The following is a 19,776-nucleotide window of genomic DNA, read 5'->3' on the forward strand; positions in this document are numbered from 1 at the left end:
AAATTTGGTTGTTTTAGGTCAGCCTGTTCCCTCCCTTCTCACTCTCCCCCCCTCATTCCCTCGTTCTCGTTCCCTCGTTTGAGGAGGCTGGAGCGGTCGCCGTCGCCTTTCTCCAACCTTCCTCCCGCTCAAGTTTGCCGCCCCTTCCTCTCTCAGAGACCAGCAACAACAGGGCTCCAGGTCACCGCCCCCTCCCTCTCCCTGAGACAAGCAACAACACAGCTCTAGGTTGCCCCCCCTCCCTCTCTTCGAGACCAGTAGCAACACGACTCCATGTGCCCCCCCTCTCCCCGAGACCACCAGCAGTAGCACGGCTCTAGGTCGCCACCCCCTCTCCCCAAGCAGACCCCTCCCCCAATTTCTCCAGATCCAGTCCATGGCGTCCGCTAGCAGCAAGGTATTGCTCTGTCCTCTCCTCTTCCACTCTTTGTTGTATGATCTATGATGATTTCATTTGCAGATGTGCTAATTTGCTATATGCTACTCCTGCTCTATGCTATATGATGCTACTATTGCTTATTGCCTCTTCTTTATTGATGTTGCTGCTATGTTATATGCTGCTCCTACTCACTGCTTATATGCTGCTGCTTGTCTAATGTGGTGTATTTGTTGATATATAGCAATCTGTGGCTGCTTCTAGTGCTGCAAATGCTCCATCTTTGAAGTGAAATTCAGATGATATGGGGTGGGTGCTACTTGTGAGCTGCGTTGGGATTTCCTCGAAGAGGAGAGGATGATGCAGTACATTAGAGATAAGTATTTCCTCCAGTTAAGAACCAAGGTTATCAATCCAGTAGGAGAACCACGCAACACCTCGTTAACAGTACCTACACACAAAATAACACATACTTGCACCCAACGCGAACAAGGTGTTGTCAATCCCTCGGCGGTTAATTGCAAGAATCAAATATCGTAGTGATAGATAGATAGAACAAAAACACAAAACAAAATAAAGTAAATAAAATTGCAACAAGGTATTTTTGGATTTTAATATATGATAAAAATAGACCCGGGGGGCCATAGTTTTTACTAGAGGCTTTTCTCTTGAAGATAACATATGGTGGGTAAGCAAATTACTGTTGGACAATTAATAGAAAAATGAATAATCATGACGATATCCAAAGCAATAATCATGTATATAGGCATCACATCCAAGACAAGTAGTCCGACTCTTGCCTACATCTACTACTATTACTCTACACATCGACCACTATCCAACATGCATCTAGAGTATTAAGTTTATAAAGACCGGAGTAACGCCTTAAGCAAGATGACATGATGTAGACAAAGTAAACTCAATCAATATGAATAAACCCCATCGTTTTATCCTTAATGGCAACAATACAAATACGTGTCTTGTCCACTTCTATCATTGGGATATAGATCACCGCAAGATTGAACCCATCACAAAGCACCTCTCTCATTGCAAGAAAAATCAATCTAGTTTGCTAAACCAAATCAATAGACCGGAGAGAAATACAAAGCTACAATAACCATGCATAAAAGAGTTCAGAGAAAACTCAAATAATATTAATGGATAATCTGATCATGAACTCACAATTCATCGGATCCCAGCAAACACACCGCAAAAAAGGATTACATCGAATAGATCTTCAAGAACATCGAGGAGAACATTGTATTGAAGATCAAAGAGAGAGAAGAATCCATCTAGCTACTAGTTATGGACCCGTAGGTCTATGGTAAACTACTCACACATCATCGGAAGGGTAACAAGGTTGATGTAGAGCCCCTTCGTGGTCGATTCCCCCACCAGCAGAGTACTAGAGAAGGCCTCCAAATGGGATCTCTCAAGAACAGAAACTTGCGGCGGTGAAAAAAGTATTTCGGGTGGCCCTCTGATGTCAGAGGAATATTTGAGAATTTATAGAGGCGGAATTAGGTCAAGAGGTGCCACGAGGGGCCCACAAGCTTGGGGGCGCGCCTCCTGAGCTTGTCGCTCTGATGCGGCTTGAAACTGCATCGGTATTTCCCCAAAGAGGAAGGGATGATGTTGTACAGCTATGGTAGGCATTTCCCTCAGTTATGAAATCCAAGGTATCAATCTAGTAGGAGAAACCAGCAACACTATGTAAACAGTACTGATGTCTACTACACAACTTATTCTTGTAGACTCGTGTTGGGCCTCCAAGCGCAGAGTTTTGTAGGACAGTAGCAAATTTCCCTCAAGTGGATGACCTAAGGTTTATCAATTCGTGGGAGGTATAGGATGAAGATGGTCTCTCTTAAACAACCCCGCAACAAAATAATAAAAAGTCTATTGTGTCCCCAATACACCAAATACAATGGTAAATTGTATAGGTGCACTAGTTCGGCGAAGAGATGGTGATACAAGTGTAGTAATGATAGTAGATATTTATTTTTGTAATAGGAATAATAAAAAACAACAAGGTAGCAATTGATAAAACGGAGCACAAACGGTATTGCAATGGTTGAAAATGAGGCCTAGGGTCCGTACTTTCGCTAGTGCAATCTCTCAACAATGCTAATATAATTGGATCACATAACCATCCCTCAAAGTGCGATGAAGAATCACTCCAAAGTTCTTATCTAGCGGAGAACATAAGAAGAAATTGTTTGTAGCTATTCTTTCTGATCGATCTTTCCAAGAGTTCGCACTAAAATAGCACCAATTTATTCTTTACGATCGATCTATCAAGAGTTCGTACTAAAATAACACCAAGTTATTCTTTCCGATCGATCTATCAAGAGTTCATACTAAAATAACACCAAATTATTCTTTCCGATCGATCTATCAAGAGTTCGTACTAAAATAACACCAAGTTATTCTTTCCGATCGATCTATCAAGAGTTCATACTAAAATAACACCAAAGCAAATTCAGATTCATAATACTCAATCCAACACAAAGAACTTCAAAGAGTGCCCCAAGATTTCTACCGGAGAAAGTAGGAAGAAAACATCAACCCCTATGCATAGATTACCCCAATGTCACCTCGGGAATCAGCGAGTTGAGTGCCAAAACATATATCAAGTGAATCAATATAAACCCCCATTGTCACCATGGGTATTCATATGCAAGACATATATCAAGTGCTCTCAAATCCATAAAAATATTCAATCCGATAAGAACGAAATCTCAAAGGGAAAACTCAGTTCATCACAACAAGATAGACAGGGAGAAACACCATATGATTCCACTATATTGACAAAGCTTGTGATACATCAAGATCGTGCCATCTCAAGAACAAGAGAGAGAGAGAGAGAGAGAGAGAGAGAGAGAGATTAAACACATAGCTACCGGTACAAACCCCCAGCCCCGAGGGTGGACTACTCCCTCCTCATCATGGTGGCCGCCGAGATGATGAAGATGGCGACCGGTGATGATTTCCCCCTCCGACAGGGTGTCGAAATGGGGTCTAGATTGGTTTTTCATGGCTACAAAGGCGGCAGCGGAACTTCTAATCTAGGGTTCTTTTGGGGGGTTCTGGAATATTTGGGAATTTATAGGGCAAAGAGGCGGTGCGGGAGGCCACCGAGGTGGGCACAACCCACCAGGGCGCGCCTGGGCCCCCAGGCGCGCCCAGGTGGATTGAGGCCCCCTCGGGGCACCCCTCTGGTACTTGTTTGGCCCATGTTGTTTCTTCTGGCCCATAAAAATTCTTCAAAAAGTTTCGCTACGTTTGGACTCTGTTTGGTACTGATATTCTGTGATGTAAAAAACAAGTAAAAAAACAGGAACTGACACTGGGCACTATGTCAATAGGTTAGTCCCAAAAATGATATAAAGTTGCTATAAAATGATTGTAAACATCCAAGAATGATAATATAACAGCATGGAATAATAAAAAATTATAGATACATTGGAGACGTATCAGCATCCCCAAGCTTAACCTACTCGTTCTCGAGTAGGTAAAGATAAAAACATAATTTTTGATGTGGAACGTTGCCTAACATGTTCATCACATATTCTCTTCTTTTATAGCTTGGACATTTGGACTTTTATATGGTTCAAAGCAATAGTCTAGTTTCTACATGAAGATTTCAATACTCAAGCATATCAACAAGCAACCATGTCTTTCAAAATATCAACCCTAAGGAAATTTATCCCTAGCCATTCATGCTCAATCATTGACCCATTCATGAAACAGACTCGCATTAGCTACATCCAATGCTCAAGTATGATCATAGTGCCCCTTAGTTGGTGCTTTCCAAGTGAAGATGGAGACTCAAATAAAAATAAAAATTGCATAAAGTAAATAGATAGGCCCTTCGCAGAGGGAAGTAGGGATTTGTAGAGGTGCCAGATCTCAAAGCTTAAATTGAGAGATAAATTTTTTGAGAGGCATACTTTTCCCGTCAATGAAAACGATCGAGTAATTCCCAACACTTTCCATGCTAGATATATCATAGGCGGTTCCCAAACAGAAGATAAAGTTTATTCCTTTTTTCCACCATTCTTTCACAATCCATGGCTATCCGTATCCACGGGTTCCTTCCATACCAACACTTTCCAAGGAATTTATTATTTGACAACATAAAGTAACTTTCTTTTTCATTTCGGGATTGGGCACCCCTATTACCGCTGCACTCTCGTGCAATGACAAGTGAATAAACACTCATCTTGAGAATAACACATCTAGCATGGAAAACATTGGCCACCCCCTACTGCTTCATGAGCGGTACAGGCACACAAAAAAGAAATTTATTTTGAAAATTAGAGATGGCACATACAAATTTGCTTAGAACGACATGGAAATACCACATATAGGTAGGTATGATGGACTCATGCGGCAAAATTGGGTTTAAAGATTTTGGATGCACAAGTAGTATTCGCACTTAGTACAAATGTAGGCTAGCAAATAGATTGAGAAGCAACAAACCAAGAAACAAAAATTCACATAACGAGCGTTGAGCATAGCTAACATCGAATAATGCACCACAAATAGGATGTAATTTCATTGGATAACTATTGACTTTCGTGCTTGCATAGGGAATCACAAGCCTTAACACCAATATTCTTACTAAAGCATAATTACTCACCAACATGACTCACATATCGCTATCATCATATCTCAAAACTATTACAAAGAATCAAGTTTATTCTGTCCAATGATCTTCATGAAAGTTTTTATTATATCCCTCTTGAATATCTATAACTTTGGGACCAATTTCATAGCTGGTGCAAATTTTCATCACTATTATCAACTCTCAAAATATTATAAGTGAAGCATGAGAGTGTTTGACAAACTACTCCAAAAAGATATAAGTGAAGATCAAATGAGTAGTTAAGTAAATAGGTAGCTATTTGAGGACTCCCTCTCATTTAAAAACTTTCAGGTCTAAGTATTTTATTAAAACAGCAAGCAAAACAAAATAAAATGACATTCCAAGAATAACACACATCATGTTAAGAAGCAAAAACTTAGGCTCAACCGAAACTAACCGATAATTGTTGATGAAGAAAGGTGGGATGCCTACTGGGGCATCCCCAAGCTTAGATGCTTGAGACTTCTTGGAATATTAACTTGGGATGCCTTGGGCATCCCCAAGCTTGAGCTTTTGTGTCTCCCTAATTCCTTTTATATCCCAGTTTCCCTAATTCTTAAAAACTTCATCCACACAAAACTCAACAAGAACTCGTGAGATAGATTAGTATAAATCAATTTAACACCTTATCATTCTCTACTGTAGCAAATCAAAAAATAATAATCTAACATTGCGTACTAAATGCCTCTGCATATTTAACACTCCTATCCTCAAATAGAATCATTAAACAAGCAAACATATGCACACAATGCAAACATAACAACAATTTGTCTAAACAGAACAGTCTGTAAAGGATGAAGCAAGATCCATATTTTTTTAATTCTGAAAATTTACCACATAGTATAAAATTTATCATATCTTATTGTGCAAAAAATTTCAACCTTTTATCACATTCTGACTTTTCTAGAGAATTTTTGCAACAACGATAAACTTTCTGTTTTGAAACAACAACTCATATACTTGCAAAATAAGCATGGCAAAGGCTATACTTGACATTTTTATTGAAGTAAAAGATGAAAAACATTACTCTAAATAATAGCAAGCAAATCCTAATAAAATAAAATGACGTTCCAAGCAAAACACATATCATGTGATGAATGAAAACATAGCTCCAAGTGAGGTTACCTACAATGGTGAAGATGAAAGAGGGGATGCCTTCCCGGGCATCCCCAAGCTTAGTTGCTTGGATCTTCCTTCAATATTACCTTGGGGGTGCCTTGGGCATCCCCAGTCTTAGGGCCGTGTCACTCCTTATTCTCCTCATATTGATATCTCACCCAAAACTTGAAAACTTCAATCACACAAAACTTAACGGAACTTCGTGAGATAGGTTAGTATGATAAAGAGCAAACCATTCACTTTGGTACAGTCAAAGACAAGATTCATAATTGTTCTAACACAATGCCTACTGTACCTTATCATTTCCACAATTTATATTAACCAATATAATCCATAGAAACTAGGAAACAAGCAAACTATGCATTGAAAACAGAAACTGTCAAAAACAGAATAGTCTGTAGTAATCTGTACTCTAACCGTACTTCCGCAACTCCAAAAGTTCCGAAAAATTAGGAAAACATAGGAAATTTGTATATAAATCATCAGTAAAAAATTCAGATCAAAAGCACGTTCTAGTGAACTTTAAGATTCCTGGACTGAGCGCAAAAGTTTCTATTTTTGCACAGAATCAAGTCAACTATCATCTGCATTATCCCAATGGCTTTACTTGGTACTTTATGTTGGGTTATGCGGTAATTTCAAAAAAAATCCTACGATCACGCAAGATCTATCTAGGTGATGCGTAGCAACAAGAGGGGATATTATGTCCACGTACCCTCGTAGACCAAAAGCAGAAGCGTTTAGTAATGCGGTTGATGTAGTCGAACTTCTTCGCGATCCAACCGATCAAGTACCGAACATACGACACCTCCGCATTCAGCACACGTTCAACTCGATGATGTCCCTCATACTCTTGATCGAATTGAGGCTGAGGGTGAGTTCCGTCAGCACAACAACATGGTGACGGTGATGATGATTCTACCGACGCAGTGCTTTGCCTAAGCTCCGCAACGGTATGATCGAGGTGTGTAACTGTGTAGGGGGGCACCGCACACGGCTAAAAGATCAACTTGTGTGTCTATGGGGTGCCCCCTTCCCCCGTATATAAAGGAGGAGAGGAGGGGGCCGCACCCAAGGGGAGGGGGAATCCTACTCCAAGTAGGAGTAGGTTCCCCCCTTTCCTAGTCCAACCCCTTTCCTAGTCCAACTAGGAGAAGAAGGAAGGAGAGGGAGAGGGAGAGGGAAAGAGGGGCCGCGCCCCCCTCCCCTTGTCCTATTCGGACTCCCCTTGGGGGGGCTCCACCTCCTGGTGCGGCTCTCTCTCTCCCCTAAAGGCCCACTAAGGCCCATTACTTCCCCCGGGGGGGAGGGGGGTTCCGGTAACCCTCCGACACTCCGATTTTATCCAAAACTTCTCCAGAACACTTCCGGTGTCCGAATATAGTCATCCAATATATCAATCTTTATGTATCGACCATTTCGAGACTCCTCGTCATGTCTGTGATCTCATCTGGGACTCCAAACAAACTTGGGTCATCAAAAACACATAACTCATAATACATATCGTCATCAAACGTTAAGCGTGCGGACCCTACGGGTTCGAGAACTATGTAGACATGACCGAGACACATCTCCGGTCAGTAACCAATGGTGGAACCTAGATGCTCATATTGTCTCCTACATATTCTACAAAGATCTTTATCGGTCAAACCACAGAACAACATACGTTGTTCCCTTTGTCAGCGGTATGTTACTTGCCCGAGATTCCATCGTTGTTATCATCATACCTAGTTCAATCTCGTTACCGGCAAGTATTTTTACTCGTTCCGTAATACTTCATCCCGCAACTAACTCATTAGTTATATTGATTGCAAGGCTTATAGTGATGAGCATTACCGAGAGGGCCCAGAGATATCTCTCCAAAACACGGAGTGACAAATCCTAATCTTGATCTATGCCAACCCAACAAACACCTTCGGAGACACCTGTAGAGCACCTTTATAATCACCCGTTTACGTTGTGACGTTTGGTAGCACACAAAGTGTTCTTCCGGTATTCGGGAGTTGCATAATCTCATAGTCTGAGGAACATGTATAAGTCATGAAGAAAGCAGTAGCAATGAAACTGTCATGATCATAATGCTAAGCTAACTGATGGGTCATGTCCATCACATCATTCTCCTAATGATGTGATCCCGTTCATCAAATGATAACTCATGTCTATGGTTAGGAAACATAGCATTCTTTGATAAACTAGCTAGTCAGGTAGGGGCATACTAGGGACAATATGTTTTGTCTATGTATTCACACATGTACTAAGTTTCTGGTTAATACAATTCTAGCATGAATAATAAAAATTTATCATGAAATAAGGAAATAAATAATAACTTTATTATTGCCTCTAGGGCATATTTCCTTGAGTCTCCCACTTGTACTAGAGTCAATAATCTAGATTACATAGTAATGATTCTAACACCCATGGAGCTTTGGTGCTGATCATGTTTTGCTCGTGGAAGAGGCTTACTCAACGGGTCTGCAACATTCAGATCCGTATGTATCTTTCAAATCTCTATGTCCCCTTCCGACACTTGATGATGGATGGAATTGAAGTGTCTCTTGATGTGCTTGGTTCTCTTGTGAAATCTGGATTCCTTTGCCAAGGCAATTGCACCAGTATTGTCACAAAAGATTTTCATTGGACCCGATGCACCAGGTAGATCGGATATGAACTCCTTCATCCAAACTCCTTCATTTGCTGCTTCTGAAGCAACAATGTACTCTACTTCACACGTAGATCCCACCATGACGCTCTACTTGGAACTGCACCAACTAACAGCTCCTCCATTCAATTAAAATATGTATCCAGTTTGCGACTTTGAGTCATCCGGATCAGTGTCAAAGCTTACATCGACGTAACCGTTTACGACGAGCTCTTTTTCACCTCCATAAACGAGAAACATATCCTTAGTCCTTTTCAGGTATTTCAGGATGTTCTTGACCGTTGTCCAGTGCTCCACTCCGGGATTACTTTGGTACCTTCCTGATATGCTTATAGCAAGGCACACATCAGGTCTGGTACACAACATTCCATACATGATAGAACCTATGGCTGAAGCATAGGGAATGACTTTCATTTTTTCTCTATCTTCTGCAGTGTTCGGGCTTTGAGTATGACTCAACTTCACACCTTGTAACACAGGCAAGAACCCTTTCTTTGACTGATCCATTTTGAACTTCTTAAAAGCTTTATCAAGGTATGTGCTTTGTGAAAGTCCAATGAAGCGTCTTGATCTATCTCTATAGATCTTGATGCCCAATATGTAAGCAGCTTCACCAAGGTCTTTCATGGAAAAACTCTTATTCAGATATCCCTTTATGCTATCCAGAAATTCTATATCATTTCCAATCAACAATATGCCATCCAGATATAATATTAGAAATGCTACAGAGCTCCCACTCACTTTCTTGTAAATACAGGCTTCTCCAGAAGTCTGTATAAAACCATATGATTTGATCACACTATCAAAGCGTTTATTCCAACTCCGAGAGGCTTGCACCAGTCCATAAATGGATCGCTAGAGCTTGCACACTTTTTTAGCACCCTTTGGATAAAAAAACCTTTTGGTTGCATCATATACAACTCTTCTTCCAGAAATCCATTCAGGAATGCAGTTTTGACACCCATCTGCCAAATTTCATAATCATAAAATGCGGCAATCGCTAACGTGATTCAGACAGACTTATGCATCGCTACGGGTGAGAAAGTCTCATCGTAGTCAACTCCTTGAACTTGTCGAAAACCTTTCACAACAAGTCGAGCTTTGTAGACAGTAACATTACCATCAGCGTCGGTCTTCTTCTTGAAGATCCATTTATTTTCTATGGCTTGCCGATCATCGGGCAACTCCACCAAAGTCCACACTTTGTTCTCATACATGGATCCCATCTCAAATTCCATGGCCTCAAGCCATTTTGCGGAATCTGGGCTCATCATCGCTTCCTCATTGTTCGTAGGTTCACCATGGTCTAGTAACATGACTTCCAGAATAGGATTAACATACCACTCTACTGTGGATCTTACTTTGGAAGACCTACGAGGTTCGGTAGTAACTTGATCTGAAGCTTCATGATGATCATCATTAGCTTCCTCACCAATTTGTGTAGGAATCACTGGAACTATTTTCTGTGATGAACTGCTTTCCAATAAGGGAGAAGATACAATTACCTCATCAAGTTATACTTTCCTCCCACTCACTTCTTTTGAGAGAAACTCCTTCTCTAGAAAGGACCCATTCTTAGCAACAAATATTTTGCCTTCGGATCTGTGATAGAAGGTGTACCCAACAGTTTCCTTTGGGTATCCTATGAAGACGCACTTCTCCGATTTGGGTTCTAGCTTATCAGGTTGAAGATTTTGCACATAAGCATCGCAGCCCCAAACTTTAGGAAACGACAACTTTGGTTTCTTGCCAAACCACAGTTCATAAGGCGTCGTCTCAATGGATTTTGATGGTGCCCTATTTAAAGTGAATGCAGCCGTCTCTAAAGCATAACCCCAAAACGATAGCATTAAATCAGTAAGAGACATCATAGATTGCACCATATCTAATAAAGTATGGTTACAACGTTCGGACACACCATTTCGCTGTGGTGTTCCAGGTGGCGTTAGTTGTGAAACTATCCCATGTTGTTTCAAATCAAGACCAAACTCGTAAGTCAAATATTCTCCTCCACGATCATATCGTACAAATTTTATTTTCTTGTTATGATGATTTTCCACTTCACTCTGAAATTCTTTGAACTTTTCAAATGTTTCAGACTTATGTTTCATTAAGTAGATATACCCATATCTGCTCAAATCATCTATGAAGGTAAGAAAATAACGATACCTGCCATGAGCCTCAATACTCATTGGACCGCATACATCTGTATGTATTATTTACAATAAGTTAGTAGCTCATTCCATTGTTCCGGAGAATGGAGTTTTAGTCATCTTGCCCATGAGGCATGGTTTGCAAGCACCAAGTGATTCATAATCAAGTGATTCCAAAAGTCCACCAGCATGGAGTTTCTTCATGCGCTTTACACCGATATGACCCAAATGACAGTGCCACAAACAAGTTGCACTATCATTATTAACTCTGCATCTTTTGGCATCAATATTATGAATATGTGTATCACCACTATCGAGATTCAACAAAAATAGACCACTCAGCAAGGGTGCATGACCATAAAAGATATTACTCATATAAATAGAACACCCATTATTCTCTGATTTAAATGAATAACCGTCTGGCATTAAACAAGATCCAGATATAATGTTCATGCTCAACGCTGGCACCAAATAACAATTATTCAGGTCTAAAACTAATCCTGATGGTAGATGTAGAGGTAGTGTGACGATGGCGATCACATCGACCTTGGAACCATTTCCCTCGCGCATCATCACCTCGTCCTTATCCAATCTTTGTTTAATCCGTAACCCATGTTTCGAGTTGCAAATATGAGCAACATAACGAGTATCAAATACCCAGGCGCTACTACGAGCATTAGTAAGGTACACATCAAGAACATGTATATCAAATATACCTTTCACTTTGCCATCCTTTTTATCCGCCAAATACTTGGGACAGTTCCGCTTCCAATGACCAGTCCCTTTGTAGTAGAAGCACCCAGTTTCAGGCTTAGGTCCAGACTTGGGTTTCTCCTCTTGAGCAGCAACTTTCTTGCCGTTCTTCTTGAATTTCCCCTTCTTTCCTTTGCCCTTTTTCTTGAAACTAGTGGTCTTATTGACCATCAACACTTGATGCTCCTTCTTGATTTCTACCTCCGCAGCCTTTAGCAATGCGTAGAGCTCAGGAATAGTCTTGTTCATCCCTTGCATATTATAGTTCATCACGAAGCCTTTATAGCTTGGTGGCAGTGATTGAAGAACTCTGTCAATGACACTATCATCAGGAAGATTAACTCCCAGCTGAGTCAAGTGGTTATGATACCCAGACATTCTGAGTATGTGTTCACTGGCAGAACTATTCTCCTCCATTTTGCAGCTGTAGAACTTGTTGGAGACTTCATATCTTTCAACTCGGGCATTTGCTTGAAATATTAACTTCAACTCTTGGAACATCTCATATGCTCCATGACGTTCAAAGCATTTTTGAAGCCCCGATTCTAAGCCGTAGAGCATGGCACACTGAACTATCCAGTAGTCATCAACACGCGTCTGCCAGGCATTCACTCTGCAGTTGCTGGCACGGGTGGTACACCTAACGGTGCTTCAAGGACGTAATTCTTCTGTGTAGCAATGAGGATAATCCTCAAGTTACGGACCCAGTCCGTGTAGTTGCTGCCATCATCTTTCAACTTAGCTTTCTCTAGGAACACATTAAAATTCAAAGGAACGGTAGCACGGGCCATTGATCTACAATAACATAGACATGCAAAATAACTATCAGGACTAAGTTCATGATAAATTAAAGTTCATTTAATCATATTACTTAGGAACTCCCACTTAGATAGACATCCCTCTAGTCATCTAAATGATCACGTGATCCAAATCAACTAAACCATGTCCGATCATCACGTGAGTGGAGTAGTTTTCAATGGTGAACATCACTATGTTGATCATATCTACTATATGATTCACGTTCGACCTTTCGGTCTCAGTGTTCTGAGGCCATATCTACATATGCTAGGCTCGTCAAGTTTAACCCGAGTATTCTGCGTGTGCAAAACTGGCTTGCACCCGTTGTATGTGAACGTAGAGCTTATCACACCCGATCATCACGTGGTGTCTCGGCACGACGAACTTTAACAACGGTGCATACTCAGGGAGAACACTTGTACCTTGAAATTTAGTAAGGGATCATATTACAATGCTACCGCCGTACTAAGTAAAATAAGATGCATAAAAGATAAACATCACATGCAATCAAAATATGTGACATGATATGGCCATCATCATCTTGTGCTCATGATCTCCATCACCGAGGCATCATCATGATCTCCATCGTCACTGGCACGACACCTTGATCTCCATCGTAGCATCGTTGTCGTCTCGCCAACTATTGTTACTACGACTATCGCTACCGCTTAGTGATAAAGTAAAACAATTACATGGCGATTGCATTGCATACAATAAAGCGACAACCATATGGCTCCTGCCAATTGCCGATAACTTTGTTACAAAACATGATCATCTCATACAACAATTTATATCACATCATGCCTTGACCATAACACATCATGGCAAGCCCTGCAAAAACGAGTCAGACGTCCTCTACTTTGTTGTTGCAAGTTTTACGTGGCTGCTATGGGCTTCTAGCAAGAACCGTTCTTACCTACGCATCAAAACGACAACATTTTTCGTCAAGTGTGTTGTTTTAACCTTCGCAAGGACCGGCTGTAGTCAAACTTGATTCAACTAAAGTTGGAGAAACAAACACCCGCCAGCCACCTTTGTGCAAAAGCACGTCGGTAGAATCAGTCTCATGAATGCGGTCATGTAATGTCGGTCCGGGCTGCTTCATCCAACAATACCGCCGAATCAAAGAACGACGTTGGTGGTAAGCAGTATGACTATTATCGCCCACAACTCACTTGTGTTCTACTTGTGCATATAACATCTATGCATAGACCTGGCTCGGATGCCACTGTTGGGTTATGCGGTAATTTTAAAAAAAATCCTGCGATCACGCAAGATCTATCTAGGTGATGCATAGCAACGAGAGGGGAGAGTATGTCCACGTACCCTCGTAGACCGAAAGCGGAAGCGTTTACTAACACGGTTGATGTAGTCAAACTTCTTCGCGATCCAACCGATCAAGTATCGAACGTACGGCACCTCCGCGTTCAGCACACATTCAGCTCGATGACGTCCCTTGTACTCTTGATCTAGTTGAGGCTGAGGGTGAGTTCTGTCAGCACGACAACATGGTGACGGTGATGATGATGCTACCGGCGCAGGGCTTCGCCTAAGCTCCGCAACGGTATGATCGAGGTGTGTGACTGTGCAAGGGGGCACTGCACACGGCTAAAAGATCAACTTGTGTGTCTATGGGGTGCCCCTTCCCCCGTATATAAAGGAGAAGAGGAGGGGGCCGGCCGACCACAAGGGGTGCACCCAAGGGGGGAAAATCCTACTCCAAGTAGGAGTAGGTTCCCCCCTTTCGTAGTCCAACTAGGAGAAGAAGGAAGGAGAGGGAGAGGGAGAGGGAAAGAGGGTCCGCGCCCCCTCCCCTTGTCCTATTCGGACTCCCCTTGGGGGGAGGGGGTGCCACCTCTTGGTGCGGCCCTCTCTCTCCCCTAAAGGCCCACAAAGGCCCATTACTTCCCGGGGAGGGGGGTCCGGTAACCTGATACGTCTTCGTCGTATCTACTTTTCCAAACACTTTTGCCCTTTTTTTGGACTCTAACTTGCATCATTTGAATGGAACTAACCCGGACTGACGTTGTTTTCAGCAGAACTACCATGGTGTTATTTTTGTGCAGAAATAAAAGTTCTCGGAATGACCTGCAAATCCACGGAGCAACTTTTCAGAATTAATAAAAAATATTGGCGAAAGAAATAACGTCAGGGGGCCCACACCCTGGTCAAGAGGGTGGGGGCGTGCCCCCTCCCCTAGGGCACGCCCCCTGCCTCGTGGTCCCCCTGGACGTCCACCGACCTCAACTCCAACTCCATATATTTGCTTTCGTGGAGAAAAAAAATAAGAAAGGAAGGATTCATCATGTTTTACAATACGGAGCCGCCGCCAAGCCCTAAAACCTCTCGGGAGGGCTAATCTGGAGTCCGTTCGGGGCTCCGGAGAGGGGAATCCGTCGCCGTCGTCATCATCAATCATCCTCCATCACCAATTTCATGATGCTCACCGCTGTGCATGAGTAATTCCATCATAGGCTTGCTGGATGGTGATGGGTTGGATGAGATTTACCATGTAATCGAGTTAGTTTTGTTAGGGTTTGATCCCTAGTATCCACTATGTTCTGAGATTGATGTTGCTATGACTTTGCTATGCTTAATGCCTGTCACTAGGGCCCGAGTGCCATGATTTCAGATCTGAACTTATGTTTTCATGAATATATGTTAGTTCTTGATCCTATCTTGCAAGTCTATAGTCACCTATTATGTGTTATGATCCGTTAACCCCGAAGTGACAATAATCGGGATACTTACCGGTGATGACCGTAGTTTGAGGAGTTCATGTATTCACTAAGTGTTAGTGCTTTGGTCATGTACTCTATTAAAAGGAGGCCTTAATATCCCAGGGTTTCCATTAGGACCCCACTGCCATGGGAGGGTAGGACAAAAGATGTCATGCAAGTTCTTTTCCATAAGCACATATGACTATATTCGGAATACATGCCTACATTACATTGATGAATTGGAGCTAGTTCTGTGTCACCCTATGTTATAACTATTACATGAGGAATCGCATCCGACATAATTATCCATCACCGATCCAATGCCTATGAGCTTTTCACATATTGTGCTTGCTTAGTTACTTTGTTGTTGCCACTGTTACCATTGCTACAAAACTGCTACTATTACTTTTGCTACCGTTGCCGTTACTTCCATACTACTTTGCTACTAAATACTTTGCTGCAGATACTAAGTTATCCAGGTGTGGTTGAATTGACAACTCAACTGCTAATACTCGAGAATATTCTTTGGCTCCCCTTGTGTCGAATCAATAAATTTGGGTTGAATACTCTACCCTCGAAAACTGTTGCGATCCCCTATACTTGCGGGTTATCAAGACTATTTTCTAGCGCCATTGCCGGGGAGCATAGCTCTATTCTTTGAGTCACTTGGGATTTATATCTGCTGATCACTATGAAAACTTGAAAGATCAAAGAACTAAAATTTATCCCTCAACTACGAGGGGAGGTAAGGAACTGCCATCTAGCTCTGCACTTGATTCTCCTTCCATTATGAGTAAACTTGCGACACCTAAACCTGTTTCTACTATTAATTCTGATATGTCGCATGTTATTGATGATGCCACTTCTGCTATGCATGATACTTGTGATGAAACTACTTCTATGCTTGATACTACTGTGCCATTAGGTGAATTTCTTGATGAACAACTTGCTAGGGCTAGGGAGAATGAAATTATTGAAACTAATAATATTGAGGATAGTGATGATGAAGGTTCTCCCCCTAAATATGAATTGCCTGTTATTCCTGAGGGTTATGTTATGGATGAAGAAATTGCTAGAGGTTTTCTTGCTTGCAATGATAGATCAGATCTTAAGAAATTATTAGCTAATTTGAAACAACAGACTCTAAATGCTAGAATAAAACACCACCCTGCTTTTGTTACTTCACCTATCTTTGTTACTGATAAGGATTATGAATTCTCTGTTGATCCTGAGATAATTACTTTAGTTGAATCCGATCCTTTTTATGGCACTGAATCTGAAACTGTAGTGGTACATCTTACTAAGTTAAATGCTATAGCCACCCTGTTTACTAATGATGAGAAATCCCTCTATTATTATATCCTTAAAATATTTCCTTTCTCATTAAAGGGTGACGCTAAGACATGGTTTAATTCTCTTGATCCTGGTTGTGTGCGTAGTCCCCAGGATATGATTTACTACTTCTGTGCTAAATATTTCCCTGCTCATAAGAAACAAGCTGCCTTAAGGGAGATATACAATTTTGTGCAAATCGAAGAACAGAGTCTCCCACAAGGTTGGGGGAGGCTTCTCCGATTACTTTATGCTTTGCTTGATCACCCTCTTAAGAAAAATGAAATACTTGATATCTTCTATAATGGACTAACCGATGCTTCCAAGGACCAGATAGTTGTGCTGGTTGTGTTTTCACGGAAAGGACAGTCGACCAAGCTGAATTGCTATTAAATAATATGTTGGCAAATGAAAATAATTGGGCACCTCCTGAACCAACTCCAAAGCAAACTCCAAAGAAGAGAGGTGTTCTATTTCTTAGTCCTGAAGATATGCAAGAGGCAAAGAAATCTATGAAAGAGAAAGGTATTAAAGCCGAAGATGTTAAAAATTTACCTCCTGTTGAAGAAATTCATGGCCTCAATATACCACCTAAAGAAATGCAAGGTCTTGATAACCTGACACAAGTAGTGAAGGTAAACTCTCTATATAGATATGATAAAGTTGAAATCCCGTCTATTAAGTTTGCTAGCCAGTGCTTAGATGAATTTGATGACTTTATGGATAAACAAGCAAATTTGAATGATTATGTTAGTAGACAATTGAAAACTAATGCTTATATGATTGGACACTTGAGTGATTATATGTCTAGAGTTAAGGGTGAACTTAAACTCACTAGTAAACATGTTTCTATGGTCACTACTCAAGCCGAACAAGTACTTAAGGCTCAGAATGAATTTCTTGATGAATTAAATAATAAACATGATTTTGCTATTAAAGTGGCTACTAGAACTGGTAAAATGACTCAGGAACCTTTGTATCCTGAAGTACACCCTAAGAGGATTGAACAAGATTCTTAGAAAAATAACCTAGATGCTCCTGGTTCTTCCAAAAAGAAGAAAAAGAAACATGATAGGACTTTGCATGCTTCTAGTGAACCTATTGTAGAAACACCTGAGAACCCTAATGATATTTCTATCTCTGATGCTGAGACACAATCTGGAGATGAACATGAACCTAATGATAATGCTAATAATGATGTTCATGTAGATGCTCAACCTAGCAATAACAATGATATAGAAATTAAACCTGCTGTTGATCTTGATAACCCACAATCAAGAAATCAACATTATGATAAGAGAGACTTCGTTGCTAGGAAGCATGGTAGGGAAAGAGAACCATGGGTTCAGAAACCCATGCCTTTTCCTCCTAAACCATCCAAGAAAAAGGATAATGAGGACTTTGAGCGCTTTGCTGCAATGATTAGACCTATTTTCTTACGTATGCGCTTAACCGATATGCTTAAAACAAACCCTTATGCTAAATACATGAAAGATATCATTACAAATAAAAGAAAAATACCTGAAGCTGAAATCTCAACCATGCTTGCCAATTATACCTTTAAGGGTGGAATACCTAAGAAACTTGGTGATCCCGGAGTACCCACTATACCATGCTCCATCAAAAGAAATTATGTTAAAACTGTCTTATGTGATCTAGGAGCCGGTGTTAGTGTTATGCCTCTTTCCTGATACCGTAGACTTGAATTAAGTAAGTTGACACCTACTGAGATATCCTTGCAAATGGCTGATAAATGAACTGCTATACCTGTCGGCATTTGTGAGGACGTGCCTGTTGTTGTTGCGAATGTTACTATCTTAACAAACTTTGTCATTCTTGATATTCCCGAGGATGACAGTATGTCGATTATCCTTGGTAGACCCTTATGAAATACTGCTGGTGCTGTTATTGATTGCAACAAAGGCAATGTCACCTTTCATGTTAATGGTAATGAGCATACGGTACACTTTTCGAGGAAACAACCTCAAGTTCACAGCATAAATTCTATTGGGAAAATCCCATCAATTATATTTGGAGGTTTTGAATTTCCTCTTCCTACTGCAAAGAAAAAGTATGATATTCTTATTATTGGGGATGTTCATATCCCCGTTGAGGTAACCTAGTGTTACTTCGAAATTTCTCCGGTTTCATGTGATTCGGAATGAGTTTCTTAACAAGACTTGATCAACCTTGTTAGTGGATTCCTTTTGATGAGCATGAGATGGATGAAGTTAGAAGGCACAACCTTCTGTACCCTCTCTTTACTTTCTGCTACTTAGAATAATAAAGTAGAAATAGTATATTTTGTCTGTTTTCTGAATTATCTATGCAATAAAAAAATATCCCGAAAATAAAAGTTCTCCAAATGCCATGCCAATTTAATATGATTTTTCTGGAATATTTGAGAATATTTGGCACTGAGAACACAATAGGGGGAGCAAGCACCTGGCCACCAGGGGCCAGGGCGCGCCCAACCCTACAGGGCGCGCCCCCTGCCTCATGGGCCCATGGTGGCTCCCCTCCACTTATTCCTGCACCCACACACTTCTTCTTCCTCCCAAAAAAAATCACTATCTAGCTCAAGCACGAGTTCTAGCTTGTTTTGCTGCCATTTTTGATCTCCTTGCTCAAAGCTCCATTCACAAAACTGCTTTGGGGATTGTTCTTTGGCATGTGACTCCTCCAATGATCCAATTAGTTTTTGTTCTAGTGCTTTATTCATTGCAAATTCTTGCTGCTTAGGTGAACCTGTTCTTGAGCTTGCATGTTAAATTTATGAGGTCCCAAGTAATTCTAATGCATGATAGAGGCTCTAGGCACTTTTGGGAGTAGTTGCTATCAATTTCATTAAGTTTGTTTCACTTTTATTTTGAGTCACTAAAAATTTCAGATATTTTAGAAAATGATGAAGAGATTCTTCTTGAGGGGCTCTTCTAGCCAAGGCTCTAAGGATAAACAAGCCAAGGAGAATGAAAATCCCAAGTATAATCTTCCTCGTGTGGCAGAAGTAAGGCCGTGTGAATGTCCTTGTGATGATTTCTTGAGAGCAGCCGGGATATATGATGATTTCTATTCTTTGGTTGATAATGCGGGCCTCACCGACTTCCTCCACAACCAACTTGAACGGTATCTCTTACTTACCAATACTTTCGTGCAAAATTTCTACTTTTATTCTAAGAAGTCACCTCCTTTAGTAGAGTTTAAATTATATGATG

Source organism: Triticum aestivum, chromosome 2B, assembly GCF_018294505.1.
Source record: "Triticum aestivum cultivar Chinese Spring chromosome 2B, IWGSC CS RefSeq v2.1, whole genome shotgun sequence".
NCBI lineage: Eukaryota > Viridiplantae > Streptophyta > Magnoliopsida > Poales > Poaceae > Triticum > Triticum aestivum.